Raw genomic sequence first — 17,991 nt, 5'->3', positions numbered from 1 at the left:
CATTCACTTTACAGTAATCCAATCACAATGATGTCACAGCATGGACCATTGTTGTTGGTATCTAGCAGTATTCCAAGATTCCTGACCTCTTTTTTTTTTTGGGGTGGGGGGGAAGCTTATACTTCCAAAATTGCATTTTGAATTCACGTAGTGAAAACTGTCTTCAAGGGTGATTATGCACAGGAACTAAAAGAAATCTCGGTGAACCTGGAAGACGTACTGAGCCAAATACACAAAATAAAGAGTAGTAAATCATCTGGACTGGATAGCATACATCCAAAGAACTCATGCATGAAATTGCTGATCTGCTGTTAGTAATATATAACCTGTCGTTAAAATCGTCCATAGTACCTGAAGATCGGAAGGTGGCCAATGTGAAACTGATTTTTAAAAAGGGTTCCAAGGGTGATCTGGGAAATTACAAACTGCAAAGGCTGGTGTCAGTGCCGGGCAAAATAGCAGAAACTATGATTAAGAATAAAATTACAGAACACGTAGACAAACATGGTTTAATGGGACAGAGTCAGCATGGGTTCAGCTGAGGGAAATCTTGACTCACCAATTTGCTTCATTTGAAGGCATGAATAAATATGTGGATAAAGGTGAGACAGTTGATGCCGTGTACCTAGATTTTCAGAAAGCTTTTGACTAAGTTCCTCATGAGAGACTCCTGAGAAAATTAGAGTCATGGGATAGGAGGCAATGTGCTGGTGTGGATTAGGAATTGGTTACTGGAAAGAAAAAATAGGGAGGGTTAAATGGTAATTTCTCTCAATGGTGTGCTGCGGGGATCAGTACTGGGTCCGGTGCTGTTTGACATATTTATAAATAATATGGAAATCGGAACAATGAGTGAGGTGATTAAATTTGCAGATAACACAAAACTATTCAAGGTTGTGAAAACACGTGCAGACTATGAAATATTACAGGAAGACCTTAGGAAATTGGAAGACAGGGCATCCAAATGGCAGATGAAATTTAATGTGGACAAATGCAAGGTGATGAACGTTGGAAAGAATAATCCGAATCATAGTTACCTGATGCTAGGGACCACCTTGGGAGTCAGCACCCAAGAAAAAGATAATACGGTAAACATGGCTTGTGGCGCCCCCTCAGAGGTCGGCGCCTCCCCCTGCCATGCTTACCGGGTTGAACTGGCCCTGTGAAAAGATGAGAAAAGTAGCTTATTATAAGTCTTGGAGTCTCCCTGAAATACAAACGTTAGCAAAAGGCTTCAATTTTAACAAAGATAAGGATTTTGGCCATATTCAATAACCTTCTGAAAGCAGCAAGCGCCAAGCCAGCCATTAATTTCAGTGTTAAAAGACAGAAAATCTGGACCAGGGGCGTAGCCAGACTACAGCGGGAGGGGGGGACAGTTTAGCCCGCCTCCCCCTGGCGCTGACCCTCTCCCGTCACCGCCAGGTACCTTTGCTGGCGGGGGGGGGTGGGGGGGCCCAACCCCCGCCAGCCAAAGTCATCTTCAGCGCCCGTCTCCCACACCTTCGCTGATCTGTTTCCGTCAGTCCTGACTCCTGACGTCCTGCATGCACATCCTGCACGAGGCTACATACAGGACGTTAGGACTGACAAACAGATCAGCGAAGGCGCTGGTGACCAGTGCTGAAGAAGACTTTGGCTGGCAGGGGTTTGGGACCCCTGCCAGCAAAGGTACCTGTCGGCGGCAGGAAGGGGGATCGACAGTGGTGGGAGAGGGGCCGAAAGTAGAGAGGGCCAGGGCTAAATTTGTGTGGTCCCATGCCCCCCACCTAGCTACGTCCCTGACTGCATAGTGTTAGCGTTGGGTAACAAGTTATAAAAATGGACAGCTGAAACACAGGTATACAGTTTTCAAGGCCTGTTCTCTGAAATGTGGGATATTATGGGTGGAACTAGGAGAAATGCAAGAAATTGTCTTAAGCGAGTTTATTTACAAATACTGGCAAGAGAAATAAGCACAGCGATGTTTACTACAGACCTCTATCGATATTGACAAAGAAAGGCTATTTGATAAGAGAGGTTAAAAGAAGGTTTTAAACTATTCATGACAGATGTCTTCTTTTGAAAGGTAAAGCATATTCTGTAGAAAAACAGTTAATAAATGTTAGTCTATTACTAGAAGTAGTTGAGAAATGCTATGTAATAGGAGTAGCCTAGTGGTTAGTGCAGCGGACTTTGATCCAGGGGAACTGGGTTCGATTCCCACTGCAGCTCCTTGTAACTCTGGGCAAGTCACTTAACCCTCCATTGCCCAGGTACAAAATAAGTACTGGGGCATAAGATGGGAGAGCTGGAGCACATTGCACACAATGAAAAACTGGATATTATAGGTATCTCTGAGACCTGGTGGAAGGAAGATAACCAATGGGACACAGTCATACAGGGCTACAAATTATATCGTAGGGATAGGGTGGATAGGATTGGAGGATGGGTAGCACTGTATGTAAATGAGAACCTTGACTCAGATAGGCTGCAAATATTGCAGGAGACAAAACCCCTATTGGAATCCTTGTGGATTGAAATTCCATATGAAAAGGGGAAAGGGACGGTGATAGGAGTGTACTACCGTCCGCCTGGCCAAGATGAGCAGACGGACGCAGCAATGACAAGGGAAATTAGGGAAGTGAATAAAAAGGGCAATGTAATATTAATGGGTGACTTCAATTATCCAGATATAGACTGGGTTAATGAAACATCAGTACACGCAAGGGAGGTGAAATTTCTTGATGAAATCAAGGACGGCTTCATGGAACAGCTGGTTCAGGAGCCGACAAGAGAAAGAAAAATGCTAGACTTAATCATTAGTGGAGCTCATGATCTGGTGCAGGGGGTAACGGTGCGAGGGCCACTTGATAACAGTGATCATAATATGATCAGTTTTGATATTGTCTACGAAGTAAGTGAACTCAGGAAATCAAATACACTAGCGTTTAACTTTAGAAAAGGAGATTACAATAAAATGAGAAGAACGGTGAAAAAAAGACTGAAGGGAGCAGCTGAAAGGGTAAAAAACTTGAACCAGGCGTGGATGCTGTTCAAAAACACCATCCTAGAAGTACAGGACAAATATATTCCGCGTATTAGAAAAAGAGGAAGAAAGACCAAACGTCAGCCGGCGTGGCTAAACAGTAAGGTAAAGGAAGCTATTAGAACCAAAAAACAATCCTTCAGAAAATGGAGAAGGGAACCAACTGAAGACAATAAGATAAAACATAAGGAATGTCAAGCCAAATGCAAAAAGGAGATAAGGAGGGCTAAGAAGGACTTTGAAAAAAAAAATTAGCATTAAAAGCAAAAACATATAGCAAAATTTTTTTTAGGTATATTAAAAGCAGGAAGCCGGCTAAAGAATCGGTAGGGCCGCTGGACGACTATGGTGTTAAAGGGGCGATCAGGGAAGACAAAGCCGTAGTGGAGAAATTGAATGAATTCTTTGCTTTGGTCTTCACCGAGGAGGATTTGGGAGGGATACCGGTGCCGGAAAAGGTATTTAAAGCGGGTGAGTCAGAAAGACTAAATGATTTCTCTGTAAACTTGGAGAATGTAATGGGGCAGTTCTGCAAACTGAGAAGTAGCAAATCACCGGGACCGGATGGTATTCATCCCAGAGTATTAATAGAGCTAAAAAATGAACTTGTGGAGCTACTGTTAGTAATATGTAATTTATCCCTAAAAACAGGTGTGGTACCGGAAGATTGGAGGGTGGCCAATGTAATGCTGATTTCCAAAAAGGGTTCCAGAGGAGATCCGGGAAATTATAGACCGGTAAGTCTGACGTCGGTGCCAGGAAAAATGGTGGAGGCTATTATTAAGAATAAAATTACAGAGCACATACAAAAGCATGGGCTTCTGACACAAAGTCAGCACGGATTTAGTGAAGGGAAGTCTTGCCTCACAAATCTACTGCATTTTTTTCAAGGGGGTGAACAAACATGTGGGCAAAGGGGAGCTGGTTGATATTGTACATCTAGATTTTCAGAAGGCGTTTGACAAAGTGCCTCATGAAAGACTCCAAAGGAAACTGGAGAGTCATGGGATCGGAGGCAGTGTATTATTATGGATTAAGAGCTGGTTAAAAGATAGGAAGCAGAGAGTAGGGTTGAATGGTCATTATTCTCGATGGAGAGGGGTGGTTAGTGGGGTCCCTCAGGGGTCTGTGCTGGGACTGCTGCTTTTTAACATATTTATAAATGACCTTGAGATGGGAGTAACTAGTGAGGTAATTAAATTCGCAGATGACACAAAGTTATCCAGGGTCGTCTCGTCGCAGGAGGAGTGTGAAAGATTACAAGAAGACCTCATGAGACTGGGGGATTGGGCGTCCAAATGGCAGATGAAGTTCAACGTTGACAAGTGCAAAGTGATGCATGTGGGAAGGAGGAACCCGAATTACAGCTATGTTATGCAAGGTTCCGCTTAAGGAGTTACGGACCAAGAAAGGGATCTGGGAGTCATCGTGGATAAGACGTTGAAATCTTCAGCTCAATGTGCTGCGGCGGCTAAGGCGAACAGAATGTTGAGTATTATTAGAAAAGGGATGGAAAACAAGCATGAGGATGTTATAATGCCATTATATCGCTCCATGGTGCGACCGCACCTGGAGTATTGTGTTCAGTTCTGGTCGCCTCATCTCAAAAAAGATATAAAGGAATTGGAGAAGGTGCAGAGAAGGGCGACAAAAATGATAAAAGGGATGGGATGACTACCCTATGAGGACAGGTTAAGACAGCTAGGACTCTTTAGCCTGGAGAAAAGGCAGCTGAGGGGTGATATGATAGAGGTTTACAAAATAATGAGTGGGGTAGAGCGGACAGATGTGAAGCGTTTGTTTACACTTTCTAACAATAATAGAACCAGGGGACACAAGATGAAATTAGAATGTGGTAGGTTTAAAACAAATCGGAGAAAGTTTTTCTTTACTCAGCGCGTAGTTAGACTCTGGAACTCATTGCCGGAGAAGGTAGTGATGGCAGCTGGCCTTGCTGAGTTTAAAGGGGGTCTGGACAGATTCCTGAAAGAAAAGTCCATTGATTGTTATTAAATTTTGTTTTTTCTTGCCAGGTTTTTGGGGCCTGGATTGGCCGCTGTTGGAGATAGAGTGCTGGGCTTGATGGACCTTTGGTCCTTCCCAGCGTGGCAGTGCTTATGTGCTTATATATGTAAACAGCTTTAATGTAGTTGCAAAATACCACAGAAAGGCAGTATATCAAGTCCCATGTCCCTAGCCCTACTATGCCCTTTGCTCAAGATTAAGTTCAGCCTAAAAAAAAGATGTTTTGCTGATGCAATGAAGTCTATATAGATGAATCAATTACCTCATATGTGTTTTATAAATGAAAGCATTGGATTATCATAGCCGAGGGAGACTTGGCAGGAGAGAGAGCTTTACCTTCCTCCACTGAGACAAGTGGATGGTGTGAAGCCCCATCCAGTGCCATTTTCAAGGTAGTACTGCTGGAAGAGTACCTCCCTCCTCCAACAACAAAGGTAGAGGGGGGGCAGGAAAGAGGGCCGCTAGGCTACCAGGTTTTGGGGGGGGGGGGGGGAGGTTGATTTGCAGCCCACTGGGCCACCAGGGCTTTTTCGGGGGATGTTCGGGGGGCTGGTGACCCACCAGATCTCCAGACACCCCGAACTTGTTTTGGTGGGGGGTCAGGGGACTGAAGGTCCACCAGACCTCCAGCACCCATGTTGCTGGCTGGGGGCACAGGGCCATGCTGTTTGGGGTCCCATGGTCCCACGGACCTCCAGCCTGTTTGATAGGTCTGGGCTTTTGACAGCCCAGACCTGTCAAACAAGTGCGGGAGGATTAAGGCACAATCAGGGCCGCCGAGAGACTGAGCCGGGCCCCCCCCCCCCCCCCAATCCCTAGCACTGTTGCCTCTCTCTCCTGCTCTCAAGGCCACTGGCGCTGCAGTCCCCGGTCTCACCTGCCTGCCCTCGGCTCCGTCGATAGCCCCCCTCTGTCCGCCATGGTGACCAGGCCCCCTGCATTCAAATCGGCAGTGCCTCAGTCACCGATGTGTGAAAGCAGCAGATTGCCTCCCTTCGGGCCTTCCCTCACTGTGTATATATCTGTGCAATGGTAATTAAAGGTTAAAAAAAAATAAAGCAGACTGCTAAATATTTGCATTACTCTGAGGGGGATTTTAAACCAGGTAACCATGGATCTCAAGCGAAGTACTTTAACTATTAAGCTACTCCTCCACTGTCTGAAGTCCCAAATGTTTTGCACCTCAAAACATTTTGAACTGCTACTACTACTTAACATTTCTAGAGCGCTACTAGGGTTACACAGCGCTGTACAGTTTAACAATGAAGGACAGTCTCTGCTCAAAGGAGCTTACAATCTACTTGAACATACCAAATCGCAATGTTTACAGCCCTCCCACCTAGATGTTTTTGTAAGGCATATTTAAATGTTATACTTGCCACAGTCCCTGGCTGAAGTTTCATGCGAAGGTTTGTAGTGGCTCCAAAGCAGCAGCTCTTGGACTGCAAGGGAACCCTCAGTTCAATGGGGGTATCTGTGTGTGCATGTCACGGTGACAGATTGTTCCAGTGCCTCAGATAGTACAAGGGGCAGTGGGCAGAATGATGAACATGCTGAGAACCAGAGGATCACAAAAGGTTAACTGCTGCATCCTGGAGAGGGAGCGGAAAGAGGTATTTTGGCATGGAATTGAAAGGTGGGGGTGGTAGTTGGGCAGAAATGACAATCGGGCTTTTCTCTCAGCCTCCTCAAAGTCAGCACCAAAGCAAATGGTCACAGGGACATGCTATAGCAGCACTTATTCATGATTTAAAGGTGGTCTAAGTCCCAACATTCATCTGGCACTGGATGTATGTCAGCGTGCTATTCGGAATTGGGGATAGATGATGTTGACACACCACCGCCCTTGACACTCCCCTGTACTGTCCCCGACACACCTCCACAGCTTTAACATTTTGTCCTTCCCTTTTGTGAAATACCAGCTTATACTTTTCCTCATTTTTTCATAGTTAACTTTTTGAAATTAAATGTTAATGCTGCAGCTTTCCTTAGTGTCTTTACTCTAGCTATTAACTCAAATGTGATTACATTATGATCACTATTGCTAAGTGGCCCCAACACCATTACCTCATACACTAAGTCCTGAATTCCACCAAGGACTAGATCTAAAATAGTTTCCCCTAGTTTTGGTTCCTGAACCAACTGCTCTGTGAAGCAATTTTATATTTAATCTAGGAAATTTATCACCCTAGCACATTCTGATTGACAATTACCTAATCAGATTCAGTATTAGGGTAATTGAAATCACAAATTATTGTGTTGCCAAATTTGTTAGCTTCCCTAAGTTTTGTTATTTCATCATCTGGCTGTTCCTCCTGGCCAGGTGGACAGTAGTATACCCCCACCACTATTCTTTCACTTCACACATATCCATAAATATTGCACAATGCATTCTGTTACCTGCAGAGCTTTTATTCTGTTTGACTCTGCCCTCTAACATTAGTACCAACCTTCCACCATAATTTATCATTATAATACAATTTGTATCATGATATCAGTGTATGGGCTATCCACCTTCCACCAGGTCTCTGAATATATATTATATCGATTTTGTGAAAAAAAAAAAAGGATTGACGCTTTTTTTTTTTAACGATTAGCTTTTCCTAACATCATAGGTGACTGTGGGGGACAGGCTTTAATTTACTTATGTATTATTCTGTCCTATATTTGTTATATTTTCTCTGAGTATGTATTTGTTTTTAGATAATTTAGTTGCATTTGATTGTCGAGCATGGGGTGAAGCGAGGCAGAAAGGGCAGAGCCTGGAGTTGGCGGTGGTGGAGAAGGGTACTGAGAGGAGGGATTTGTCTTGAGAGCAGAGGTTACGGGTAGGAACGTAAGGGGAGATGAGGATAGAGAGGTAAGGAGGGGCTGCAGATCGAGTGCATTTGTAGGTTAACAGGAGAAGCTTGAACTGCATGCGGTACCTGATCGGAAGCCAGTGAAGTGACTTGAGGAGAGGGGTGATATGAGTATATCGGCCCAGGCGGAAGATAAGACGTGCAGCAGAGTTCTGAACGGACTGAAGGGGGGATAGATGGCAAAGAGGGAGGGAGGCCAGTGAGGAGTAGGTTGCAGTAGTCAAGGCGAGAGGTAATGAGAGAGTGGATGAGAGTTCGGGTGGTGTGCTCAGAGAGGAAAGGGCGAATTTTGCTAATGTTATAGAGGAAGAAGCGACAGGTCTTGGCAGTCTGCTGGACATGCGCAGAGGAGAGGGAGGAGTCGAAGATGACTCCGAGGTTACGGGCAGATGAGACTGGAACGATGAGGGTGTTATCAACTGAGATAGAGAGTGGAGGGAGAGAAGTGGGTTTGGGTAGGAAGACAATAAGCTCGGTCTTGGCCATGTTCAGTTTCAAATGGCGGTTGGACATCCGGGTAGCAATGTCGGATAAGCAGGCCAATACTTTGGTCTGGTTTCTGCAGTGATGTCTGGTGTGGAGAGATAAAGCTGGGTGTCATCAGCATAAAGATGACATTGGAAACCATGAGAGGAGATTAGGGAGCCCAGGGAAGAGGTTTAGATTGAAAAAAGAAGGGGTCCAAGGACAGATCCCTGAGGAACTCCAACAGAGAGCGGGATGGGGGTGGAGGAAGAACCAAGAGAATGTACTCTGAAGGTACGGTGGGAGAGATAAGAGGAGAACCAGGAGAGGACAGAGCCCTAGAACCCAAATGAGGACAGTGTAGCGAGAAGTAGGTTGTGATTGACAGTGTCAAAAGCGGTGGATAGGTCGAGGAGGATGAGGATGGAGTAGTGACCTTTGGATTTGGCAAGGAACAGGTCATTGCAGACTTTAGATAGTGCCATTTCTGTCGAGTGTAGGGGGTGAAAGCCGGATTGAAGCGGATCGAGGATGGCATGAGAGGAGAGAAAATCAAGGCAATGGCTGTGAACGGTGCATTCAATTATCTTGGAGAGGAAGGGTAGGAGGGAAATGGGGCGGTAGTTGGAGGGACAGGTAGGGTCAAGTGATGTTTTTTTGAGGAGTGGTGTGACTACAGCATATTTGAAAGTGTCAGGGACAGTTGCAGTGGAGAGACAGAGGTTGAGGGTATGACTAACCAAACCACCCCCGCCTCTCCTTCCCCTTGTCCCTCCCCTTGTCCGTTCCCCTATTTCCTCAACCCCTCCGTCCTTTTCCTCCTTTCCTGAGGTCACTGATGAAGAAACATCACATCTTCTCTCCTACTCAAAACGAACTACCTGCTCCTCTGATCCCATTCCTACCCTCTGTCTTAACACTATCTCTCCTACTCTCACCCCTTTTATCTGTCATATCCTCAATCTCTCTCTTTCCACTGCGACCTTTCCTGATGCCTTCAAACATGCTGTGGTCACACCGCTCCTGAAGAAGCCTTCGCTTGACCCTACCTGTCCTTCCAACTATCGACCCATCTCCCTCCTCCCCTTCCTTTCCAAGTTACTTGAACACGCCGTTCACCGCCGCTGTCTTGACTTTCTCTCATCTCATGCTGTCCTTGACCCACTCCAATCTGGCTTTTGCCCTCTTTATTCAACTTAAACTGCACTTGCAAAAGTTTCCAACGACCTGTTCCTGGCCAAATCCAAAGGACTCTATTCTATCCTCATTCTTCTCGATCTATCCGCAGCTTTTGACACTGTTGATCACAGCCTACTTCTTGATACATTGTCTTCATTTGGATTCCAGGGCTCTGTTCTTTCCTGGTTCTCCTCCTACCTCGTGCTTCGCACCTTTAGTGTACACTCTGGTGGATCCTCTTCCACCTTCTATCCCTCTACCAATCGGTGTACCTCAGGGTTCTGTTCTCGGTCCTCTCCTGTTCTCCATCTACACTTCTTCCCTTGGCTCTCTGATATCATCTCATGGCTTTCAATACCATCTCTATGCTGACGACTCCCAAATTTACCTCTCCACCCCCTGAAATCTCAACCAACATCCAGTCCAAGGTTTCAGCCTGCCTGTCTGACATACCTGTCTGGATGTCCCAACGTCATCTGAAACTTAACATGGCCAAAACTGAGCTTCTCATCTTTCCCCCTAAGCCTACCTCTCCTCTTCCCCCTTTCTCTATTTCTGTGGATGGCACCCTCATTCTCCCTGTCTCATCAGCTCATAACCTTGGGGTCATCTTTGACTCCTCTCTCTCCTTCTCTGCTCATATTCAACAGATTGCCAAAACCTGTCGTTTCTTTCTCATTAACATTAGCAAAATCCGTCCATCTCTGAGCACTCTACCAGAACCCTTATCCACACTCTTATCACCTCTCGTCTTGATTATTGTAACCTGCTTCTCACCGGCCTCCCTCTTAGCCATCTCTCTCCTCTTCAATCAGTCCAAAACTCTGCTGCGCAACTCATTTTCCGCCAAAGTCGCTATGCTCACATTAGCCCCCTCCTTAAGTCACTTCACTGGCTCCCTATCCATTTCCGTATTCAGTTCAAGCTTCTCTTATTGACCTATAAGTGTATTCACTCTGCTGCTCCCCAATACCTCTCTACTCTCGTCTCTCCCTATGCCCCCCCTCGGGTACTCCGTTCTGTAGATAAATCTATATTATCCGTCCCCTTCTCCTCTAATGCTAATTCTAGAATCCGTTCCTTTTGTCTTGCTGCGCACCACGCCTGGAATAGACTTCCCGAACCTGTGCGTCTAGCCCCGTCTTTGGCCGTTTTCAAGTCCAAACTTAAAACCCACCTCTTTACCACTGCTTTTGATTCCTAACCTCTGCTCACTTGCACTGTTCTTTAACCTCACCTATTTATTCCCTTACACTTAATTGTTCTGTCTGTTTACATGTCTTATCTAGATTGTAAGCTCTTTGAGCAGGGACTGTCTTTTTGTGTATGGTGTACAGCACTGCATATGCCTTGTAGCGCTATAGAAATGATAAATAGTAGTAGTAGTAGTAACTCAGGGGTTCTCAACCCAGTCCTCAGGACACACCTAGCCGGCCAGGTTTTCAGGAGACCCACAATGAACATTGTACGACATTGATTTGCATAGAATGGAAGTAGGGTATGCAAATTTATCTCATGCATTTTCATTGTGGATATCCTTAAAATCTGATTGGCTAGGTGTGTCCCCAGGACTGGGTTGAGAACCCCTGTATTAACCGAATGTGGCTGCATTCAAGGAATGATTAGTGACACACAGGTTTGCTCTCTTCGAAGCAAATTCTAGTTGTGCTCTACTAGACCTAGACCATTTGTTAGTCCAAGGAGTAAAAAAAACTTCTTGAACATTTCTATTAAACTCATTTTTTTTAAAATTTTATTACAGAAGCCTGCTGGTCTCTAAACAGTAACATTTCGAATCTCTCATGCTTGGTATTTGAATATACTGTGACAAGATTGCAGCAGAAGACTAGGCCCTGGCTCAATTTTCTTGCTCAGAATACACATTTTGGCATGTTTTGGTGCTTTGACAAATGACTTTTTTTCCCCAAATCACTAATATAGATTTTATTTAATCTATAGTCCACAGTACATACAGGACTGGAGAAAATGTACTTGGATAAGTCAACAGAGTTAACACAAGCCATACAGGGTTTGTGATGAATTTCAGAAAGCAGAGCGATGCATAGAGGACCTCTCTTTCACTATATAGGGCAGCTGTGAGTTCTGATGTGCCCGTGTTTGTTCATTGCCAGGTCCAGATCAACTCGTTTTCCTTGTAAAAATATTTCCAGGCACCCAGTAAAATAAGATGATCCTGTAGTGGAATGGGTAAAAAGAATAAGTTAGTATTTAGAAAGATTTGAACAGGTTCCTCATCAAATTCTTATTACTTGAAAAAACAAAGGGACCCCTAATATAAGTACTCTAGTGGAACAGACTGGATGGTGGATTAAGGTACTGGGGTGGAGCGGATGGGGCAGTTGTCCAGATCCTTTACAATGTTAAATTAGGGGTGAAGATCAGAGAGTAGGTGGAACTCAGGACTGGGATACATAATCAGCTGGTGACTCAACAGTTAGGAAGGATAAGGTAGGTGTGGGGCGGAGGGGGCCTAAAGCAAGGCAAGTTCTAATTTGTAGTGTGGTGAGGGCAATACCTAAGTCAGCAGTAGAGGGATAACGGGAGCACTTTAAAACACAGCAGGTAAGGAGTCCTTCGCTGTGTGTGTGGTGCAGATGCACCAGCTACTTCTACCCCACACCCCTCCACGTCCACTGAAAAATCATAATGGTCTCTAAAATAATACAGCATATTAAACAGAGTTGTACTTCCAGAGCACTGCAAATACAAATATTTTAATACTTGGCTCCCAGTCAACCCTACCTCCGCAGTCACTATCTTACTGTAAAAGACGTCTTGTAGATAATTGAAACAACAAGTATATTATCTATCAGTTTTTTTTATGTTGCCAGATGGCTAGCAGTCTTCAGATCTGCTGGCCTTTAATTTACTATTGAGTTACCAAACACGTTTGGAATATGTATTGTAGATATTAGCTGAACCTAATTGTTAGAGCAGCAGGCTGAGAACCAGGAGAGCAAAAGGGTTAAAACCCTACTTCCACTTTTGAGATATTGCACAGTCACGTAAACCCTTCATTGTCTCAGGTATAAACTTGCCATGCTAGCGGCTGTCTTGCGCTAATGCCGACACAGCCCATTCACTTTGAATGGGCTGTGTTGGCACTGCCGAGCGGCTTAGTAAACAGGGGGGTTAGATTGTAAGCCCTCCAGGGACAGGAAAACACCTACTGTACCAGAATGTAAAACTCACTCTGAGATACTATTGAGACACGTGTGATCTAAATTCAAATCCAGAATCCAATCCCAGGCATTTAAGTAAAACGAAACACTACAAATGTCACTCAGGTCCTATAGATAGTGGTGTTATGACATGGTAAGACTGCACTAACTTCCAGGACAGTGGCGTTCCTGGCCTTGATGGCACCCGGGGCGGATCGCCGATGCGCCCCCCCCCCCCGGGTGCAGCGCGCCCCCCCCCCCCGGTAAATGACACCCCCTCCGGCGAAATGACCCCCCCGGGTGCACGCCGCTGGGGGGGGGGTGCTGCGGCACGCGCCTGCTCCAAGTTCGCTAACCGCTCATTCGCTGCAGCTCCCTCTGCCCCGGAACAGGAAGTAACCCCCCAGCGGCGTGCACCCGGGGTGGACCGCCCCCACCTTGGTATGCCACTGTTCCAGGACTCGCACAACAAAGGCCTAAGAAAAGGCAGCATAGTAAATATTGCAATGGCCATTAGAACATCAATATACCTACTAGAAAACTAAACAAGCCAGATTAGTACAGATCGATTCTACATAGACATTCAATGCTAACAGAATACCTGTTCTGTTTCACAGAGACAGAACACAGATAGACCTTCACCAAGTATATAAGTAACCACAAACTAATAATAGAAATACATAGACAAAAATTAAACTGAACCCCCAAGAAGCTAGATGTTGCATGCAGAGAAAGAGAACAGTGATGTGTAAAATATAAAGGTACCAGATTTCAATTTTAAAAAACAGACATATTCCAAATCAGTACATTACAAATTATTAAATAAAAATCTGTATATTTCCAAAACTTATCTGTATTTTCCCACATTTTGAAGCCTTGGTATCTTCAGTAAAGTAACTTTTCTTCAGCTTTGAAGTGGATAAGTTTTGGAATCAAACCTATAAATGGCAAGTGACCGACTCACCTGCAAATGCGCAGTGGAGACTTCCCTCTCTGTCCCGCCCCCGCGTCAAGACGTGATGACGGGGGGAGGGGGCGGGACAGAGAGGGAAACTGCACGGAAGGGGAGGGAGGGAACCGCTGACGCCGCTACCCGCTCCCCCCCCCCCCCCCCCCCCCGGAGTCGCCACCACCCCCCCTTCACCCGGCCCGGGCCCTCTCTTCGTTATCAACTTACAGCAGCGCCGAAACAGCAGCAAGCAGCTCAGCTTCAGCTCCCGTCGGCCTTCCTTCCCTGCCTGTGCCCCGCCCTCGCCGACGTGCGTCACACGAGGGCGAGGCACAGGCAGTGAAGGAAGGCCAACGGGAGCTGCTGCTTGCTGCTGTTTTGGCGCTGCTGTAAGTTGAATAACGAAGAGAGGGCCCGGGCCGGGTGAAAGGGGGGCGGGGGCGACTCCGGGGTGGGGGCGGCTACATGGGAGGTCTCAGAAGGAGGGGGGGCCTTGGAGCTGGGAGGGCTGGACTGAAGGGGGCCTTCCAGCTGGCTGGGAAGAAGGCACGGGGGGGGGGGGCACGGGGCCTTGGAACTGGGAGGGAGGGCAGGGGGGCCCTTACAGTTGTGAGGGAATGGGGCCCTTACAGTTGTGAGGGAGAGCAGGGGGCCTTGGAACTGGGAGGGAGGGAAGGGGGCCTTGGGAGCTGGGGGGGAGGGCCTTGCAGCTGGGAAGGGGGGAGGACTGGAGCCTTGGAGCTGGGAGGGAGGGACAGAGGGGGCCTTGGAGCTGGCAGGGAAGGAGGATGGCAGGGGGCCTTGCAGCTGCAACGGGAGGGGGGGCCTTGGGAAAAAAAAACATTCCAATACGTGCCCGTTTTAACGGGCTTAACGGCTAGTTATACATAGAGCTGTTCTGACAGTACAGCATTGAACAATTTGACAGCACTTCATAAGATTCTGTGAACCCTGAAGCAGGTGACCTTTGCCAAAATACAGCTCTGAGTCAGGTCTGTTCAGTTGTAGTGCTTGATCAATAAACTTCCTTGTTTTGGATCCCCCTTTTGGCTTCTTGTGGATTTGCCATTGTCCTGCTCTACTTTCTTCCTATAGCTGCAATTTTAACATGGCAACTATCAGGGGCATTTCCAGCATTTGCTGTTACAGGTGCCTTGTTAAAATTTGCAGCCATCAAAGAAGCACTTAGGAAGGACTAGATTCTATATATGGTGCCTAAACGTTCAGAGCTAAAACTCAGTGCTAACTAAGCGTATTCTATAGTCTGTGCCTAGATTAGGTGCCGATTATAGAACACGCTTAGTTGATATCTCAGCGCCTAAAACTATGCGCATCCATTTACACCAACGGAAATGTGGCGTAAATCCCGGCACATAGATTTATGTGCACTGGGTCATATTCTATAACTACATGCGTAAATTTCAGAACGCCCATGAAACGCCCATTTTGGTTGAGACTCAACCTTTATTGCTCAATAAGCAATTTTTATAGGAGCAGAGTAAGAAATGTTCTGGTATTATCACCCTTTCAGCTTTAAAATTTACACATTTCCTGATCTGATTTTCTACAATATAAAAACGTTCTCCAAATTAAACTAAGGACTCTGAAGATGCACAAATTGAGTAATAGTGAAGTCACCTGGAATTCCCCCAATATAAAAGGTTGCGGTAGATTTGTTCCAGACACTTTTCAATGCCTTGAAGTCATTAAGATGAATGTTCCAAGTTGCTTTTATTGTTGGTGTGTTCAGTGTAAGATGAGAATTCAGTAACTTCAGCTTTGCAGACTGCCAGTTGCCCACACAGAAGTCATCAGGAAAATGCTTGGAAAATTGTTTATCAAACAAAGTGATTGTGAAAGCCTGAAAATGGATATAGATTTTATATTGAGATACAAAAAAACTTCACTATTGATAATGTGCCCTACCCTTTTTCTACCACCATGAAAATCTTGGGAATAACTATCGACCAATACCTATCATTTGAACCTCAGGTTTCTGTTGCAATTTCTAATGTTTTTAATTCTCTGTAGAGACAGAAAAGAAAGAACTCAGTCTTTCAAACTTGCTTTTTTCGCTCTTTAGTGGTATCCAAATTTAATTACTGTAATGCTGTTTACTCAGTCCTAAAAGTCTCTCTTATCAACAAACGTCAACCAGCTCAGAATACAGAGGCTTGTCTCATATTAAAGCCCCTCGATCACCAAGTCAGCTCCTCTTAATTAAACTGCATTGGCTTCCAATAAATGTAAGAGTTACCTTTAAACTATGCGTACTTGTTTATCAAATTTTATTTGGTCTTTTACCTGGGTATTAATACTTGTTAGGATTACCTTTATGTAATGCTCATCCTATGTCAAGAGGCTATCTTCTCCTCCATTTTCCATATTGTAAACATTTTCATTACAGATCTATTCATGATGCAAACTTCACATACCAAGCTACTAGGAAATGGAATTCCCTATCAAAGTCACTCAGGTATGTTATTGACTACTTGTTATTGTTGAAAGCATTCTTATTTAATGAATTCCTCACCACTGTTGTTATTTCAAAATGAATCATCCTACTGCTTGGATGTTTTTACCTATTTTTTTAAATTGTCATTATAGTTCTCTTATTGTAATTTGTTTTAAAAGTTTGATGTAAGCTACATTGAACTCAAACGTGTTTGGGATAATGCGGGGTACAAATATCATCTCTCTATATAAAAGGCACCTCCAACGTTCTAAATTTGTAGTTGCTAGATCGCATGAGTGTCTGCCCCGCCCCTGCGTCACAACGTGATGACGTTGAGGGTGGAGCAATGACACTCAACAAATCGGATTGTCATTTGGTAATCTCTGTTTCCACTGCCCAATGCAGCCGTCATTCCCATACACTCAAAACCAACCAAAATCGGCGCTGGACCCCGTTCCCCCACCCACAGTCCCCCTCACCCACCCTCACCGCAGCCGCTCGCTCACCGTTCCACCGCCCTCCCTCTCCTCTCCGACTCCGGCCATGGTGCACGACGATTACTACACACGAGCAAGGAAGCCCATTGGTTAATCTCTGTTTCCACTCCCCAACACAGCCGTCATTCCCATACACTCAAAACCAACCACACAGATGATGTTTTTTTTCTTCCAAGGAGACTCAGCAGCACAACGAGTCACTTTCTGTGCAGCACAGAGAAACGAGGAACGTCGCTGGAAGGACAAAACTATTTGAATGCCCATGCTCCTGCTCCAGGTATGTGCAGCCACACTAACAAACGACCACCCACACAAAACTAACCACTGACTCAACGTCTGCACCCCTTCGCCCCCACTAACCCACCCAAAATCTAAACGCAGACTTCCACACAACCAGAAAACCAGACAAATACAAATGGAGATAAAAACAGCAAGCAGGCAGGTTCCCAAGTGCTTACAGGACCTTCAAAAGACACTCCCCCCAACCACAAGCAAACACAGCTATCCACAACACACATTAACGACTTCACAGGCAGGTACCCAAGTGCTTAAAGGAACTTCCTCCCCACCCCTCCCCCCCAAAAAAACACATCAAAATGCAGCCTTCCACAGAACAAGGAATGCTGACAAATACACATGCAGTTCAAATTTGCAAACACAGCTCACCAGAACACAGGCATATTAACGACTTGGCAGGCAGGTTCCCAAGTGCTTACAGGAGCTACCCCCCCCCCCCCCCCCCCCAACACAACACACAAAAAAGGAAAAACCAACCTTCCACACAAGCAACAAACACAAAAAAAAAGAAACACACACACACACATTCACTCTCTCTCACACACAGTCAATCTCACACATACTTACCCAACATACACACTCCAAGGAAAACCTTGCTAGCGCCCGTTTCATTTGTGTCAGAAAAGGGCCTTTTTTACTAGGGGTAAAGGACAAAGGGTTTTGTGTTTGGTTTCTTAATGCACAAAATTTTAATTTATTTGAAACCTTCCCATCGTACATATGAATATCATGAAATCTACATTAAATATCACTAGAACAGCTTTAAAAATTATTCTACCTGGTAGAAACAGCAATTTTAAACTCTGTATTCTCCGAGGACAAGTAGGCTGCTTGTTCTCACTGATGGGTAAACGTCCACAGGCAGCCCTCCAATCGGAAACTTCACTAGCAAAGGCCTTTGGTAGTCCTCGCGCGCCCATGCGCACCGCGCACGCGCGGCCGTCTTCCCGCCCGAACCGGCTCGTGTTCGTCAGTCTTCTTTTGTCCGCGCTCGGTACGGTTGTTTGCGCCATTCGCGCCCCTTAAGTTGACCCTCGCGCGTCTTTTTGACTT

General features: G+C 45.5%; 1 protein-coding gene and 1 long non-coding RNA gene across 3 annotated transcripts in view; both read right to left on the bottom strand.

Moving 5' to 3' along the window:
• The window catches only part of LOC115479235 (vitamin K-dependent protein S-like), a 205,282-nt gene that overhangs the window by 75,965 nt on the left and 111,326 nt on the right, over positions 1 to 17,991 (bottom strand). The window lies entirely within an intron of this gene.
• On the bottom strand, positions 11,488 to 15,573 carry LOC115479237. Its single transcript, XR_003943634.1, has 2 exons — positions 15,328 to 15,573; positions 11,488 to 11,752 (listed from the first exon to the last, which is right to left on the bottom strand). It is a non-coding gene; the product is annotated as an uncharacterized LOC115479237 (long non-coding RNA).

Source organism: Microcaecilia unicolor, chromosome 10, assembly GCF_901765095.1.
Source record: "Microcaecilia unicolor chromosome 10, aMicUni1.1, whole genome shotgun sequence".
NCBI classification, from domain to species: Eukaryota; Metazoa; Chordata; class Amphibia; order Gymnophiona; family Siphonopidae; genus Microcaecilia; species Microcaecilia unicolor.
Note: the sequence above shows the minus strand (reverse complement) of the source record. Positions and strands in the feature narration are given on the sequence as shown.